Here is a 3,909-nt window from a genome sequence, read left to right as displayed (position 1 = left end):
GTTTCCCTTTAGGAGTCTACTCCTCTAGGCAAATTTTCTTTGGGGTCTTCTACATTGTATTTCCAGTGACTGGATTACTAGGGGAAGGGAGAGGATCAGTGTGGACTCCTTCATGGAAAGAATTAATTAAAAGTAATGTAAATAAACATTAAGATTCTATCCTTTAAGATCAGATGTGTGGCTTACACACTAAGGCCAGCCTCATTAGCTATCGCTTGCTCTACTCTCTTTAACCGGGAAGCGGCGGACTACAAGAGACTGAAGTGTACCTGCCTCTGTTTCCAACGGACTCACGTTCAACTTTTGCTCACAAATAGCCTGGAAAATGTTATTAGTCCTTTTTAAAAAAACATTATAAAATTACAGCAATAAAAAAAGGAACCTGAACTTTTTAGCAACATACCTGGAAGCGGCAGAAGAGAAGAGATTTAATTTAGTTGATTTTCTGCAGTTGTTGGTTGTTCACTCGTCTCACGGTGATGGAAACTGCACATTTTTTCGCAGGGCCCGAAGAGCTGCTGGAGGTTTGGTTCTCCCGTCAGCAACCCGACGCCAACCAGGGATCTGGGGATCTTCGCATTATCCCAAGATCTGAGTAGGATAGATGTGCAAAGTTTGAAAGATGTGCAATGTTCAATCATAAGCGTGACAAAAACTGACAAGCAGGAAGGTTATGTACTCGGTAAGAGTAGCATGTTTGTCTCCAAAAGACGTTTCATTTTGAAGACATGTGGTACCACCCTTTTACTGAAAGCACTGGTTCCCTGTTGAAGCTTGCTTGCTAGAGATTACAGTGAGTTTGACTCGATTCAAAGCTTCTTTTATTCTGGTAAGAATTTCGTGAAGCCTTCTCACCAAAGGTACCCACACCAGAATTTTCAGGAAGAAACAGAGTTTCTTAATGAAATTTTTCTAAACAGTGCAGCATACTGTCTAGGAGCTATAAATTTTGACTGTTGGAACTTGTATACTCTGGATTTCCCAGAGAGTTGAGTAATCAGCCAACCATATCAGACCCTGGAAATTCTGATGAGTGAGTTTGACCCAGGAGTTATGGACCAGTTCTACATGAAAGATGATGTTAATGCAAAGGATGTCACTGGTGAGAGTGGAATTCATGACCTGATACCAGGTTCTGTCATTGATGCCATCCTGTTCAATCCTTGTGGGTATTCAGTGAATGGAATGAAATCGGATGGAACTTATTGGACTATTCACATCACTCCAGAACCAGAGTTTTCTTATGTTAGCTTTGAAACATGCTTAAGTCAGACCTCCTGTGCTGACCTGATCAGGAAAGTTGTGCAAGTCTTCAAGCCAGGAAAACTTGTGACCACTCTGTTTGTCATTCAGACTTCTAAATGTCACACAGTGCTTTCTTCACCACAGAAGACTGAAGGTTTTAAATCTTGACGGTCAGAATGCTATGTTCAATGATTACAACTTTGTGTTTACCAGTTTTGCTAAGAAACAGCAACAGCAGCAGAGTTGATTAAGGAAAATGAAAAAACGCAAAAAGAGAGCACATATAGAAGATAGTGGCTGCTTTCTAGATGTTGATACCAGGGGCTGTGCTTTCCATGACCACCACCTTGTAGCTGCAGAAAGCCCTAGATGTAATGATAGTGTAATCATTTTGATGTGTATGCATTATTATACAAAGGAGTTAGATATCGTGTATGAATACTCTCTTCTTTCTTGAGGTATTCTATGTCACTCTTGCTGTGAAACTGAAGTGCATGTAGATAAAAACTTTTGTTATATGAAACTTTACAACACTTGTCAAAATAATTCACTTTGGTTTATGCACAGTGTAATACTTCTGCAGGTATCATGCAAAATTCCCCAGAGACAATGCTTTCATCCTCATTAGGCATTGGCCACCATGCCTAGTCTCAATTGCCATCTCAGCACGCCCCAGTGTCAGGGCTGGCATGGCAGGCCTGGGGATAGAACTGTAGAACTGCAGGCCTCTGCGACTACTTGCAGGTGCTTTAATCTTCTGAGCTATTTGACCAGCCCTTGTTGTATTATATTGCTGCCAGAATTTTACATCCATTTACCTCAATTTTCTAGAACAGATTCTCTACTAACCAATTTCTACTTCATAAAAATGTTTTCACAACAGCGAGTAAAGTTTTTCTTCCATGAAAAAAAAAAAATCAGATGTGTGCTCTGAGGTGTCTAGTTATTTTTATGTGTTTAGATAATGCTATTCATATTTTCAAAAATTTTAAATTTTAGTTTAGTTTATTAGCATGTGTGTACTACATAAAGTTTACATTCCTTGAGTGGAATTGATACACCTACATAAGGCATCTTAATTCCCTTTACATCCCGTTCAACTTTCCCTGCCCTTGCAACTGTGTCTTGATTTCCTTCTCCTTTTTTGGTACAGTTTTCAAGCCATAATATTTACATTCCTTGTGTGCAGTAGGTACATGTACATAACACACCCCAATTCTCATAGCCATAATTTTTAGTTGAACTTTATCTCAGTATTTAATAACTAATAATTAAACCAAGTGTTACTTTAAAAACATATTGAGAAAGGTATATTTTATTTTGACTCATATCCTAATGTGCTATTTTTGATTTTGTAAAAGTAAGATATTGCAAATAATTTCAAAATTGTATTGACCATTTTCTTATTTTTTCCACTAGAAGGAGTGTGTGTATAAATGCGTTGGAGAGCGTGTGTGTGTGTGTGTGTGTGTTGTGTTGTGTTTGTGTGTGCACATGAACCAGTGTCAATGAGAAATATTTTTTATTTCTTTTTACATAGATAAGAACTAAAACAATTCTTTTAAGAATGCCAAAGTGGAAATATCTTTTAAAAGTATATAAAATTCTAGTACATATGTTATTAGTAAACAGAACTGAAAAAGCTATAGTGTGCTTTTGGCTCCACTGCCTGAAACTGTATATAAGTGTACTGCTACTGGCTCTCTGAGTAAACCAAGTATACACAGTTTGGATTTATCAATTTCCTAGTTAATTTTGAATGCACGCTTCAAAATGCCTGTAGAGAACAGTTATATCAACTCGATTAAGAAATACATACTCATAACCAAACTCAAGGCCAGCCAAATAGCTCAGCAGGCAAAGGGCCTGCGGTTCTATCCCCAGGCCTGCTGTGCCGACCCTGCTCCCAGGGTGCTCTGAAATTGCAATTGAGACTGGGCATGGTGGCATGCGTCTGTAATCCCAGCACTTGGGAGGCTGTAAGCAGGAGAATCACTACTAGTCTGATCTAGTAGTGAGACCCTGAACACCCTGTAGATCCTTCCCTAAAATAAAGAAAAGAAAACAAACAAACCCCCCCCAAAACAAAAAACCCACAAACTCAAATTATGATCCTTGGACCAGAGGCATCAGCATCTACTTTGAATATGTTAGAAATGCAGAACCACAAGTCCCATCACGAAGCTACTTACTGGAATTCTGTCTTTTAACAAGATCTCCAGGTGATTCATGTGCACATTAAAGTTTGAAAACTCTGCTTTAACTGCACTGCTATTAATAAAAATAATGTGTAATGGACAGATGAAGTTCTGCATGAAATGCAAAGGCCTTTTACCAGCCTTCTGCTGATACAAGAAAGATTTTGAAGAAGTTTTAGGGAAATTCTTTGGTACACGGAACAAGTTTTGAAATCTATGACAGCAGGATAACACTTTGAGATATAAAATGGTATGTAATGCTTTTCTATTTTCTCCTGGACTTAGTGCTTTTTCATTTCTCCTCTTCAAAGAGACAAGTTGTTTTGTTCCTTGTTTGAAGAAAGCAATGGGATGTGAGCTAACTGGGCAGAAAATGCATAAGCAGTTGCAGTGTTGCACAGGCTGACCTGCTAGGCCAGAGCTCTCAGCACTATAAATTGGAAACTGTAATTATCCCCAGGAAGTG

The 3,909-nt window shown here is 38.6% G+C and overlaps 1 pseudogene; it reads left to right on the top strand.

The window, feature by feature from the left end:
* Positions 1-479: 479 nt before the first annotated feature.
* LOC101568743 lies at positions 480-1,492 on the top strand (annotated as a pseudogene).
* The last annotated feature ends 2,417 nt before the right edge of the window (positions 1,493-3,909 follow it).

This window comes from Octodon degus, unplaced genomic scaffold (genome assembly GCF_000260255.1).
Source record: "Octodon degus isolate 3935 unplaced genomic scaffold, OctDeg1.0 scaffold00009, whole genome shotgun sequence".
In the NCBI taxonomy this organism is placed as follows: Eukaryota; Metazoa; Chordata; class Mammalia; order Rodentia; family Octodontidae; genus Octodon; species Octodon degus.
This window is presented reverse-complemented; position numbering and strand designations above follow the sequence as displayed.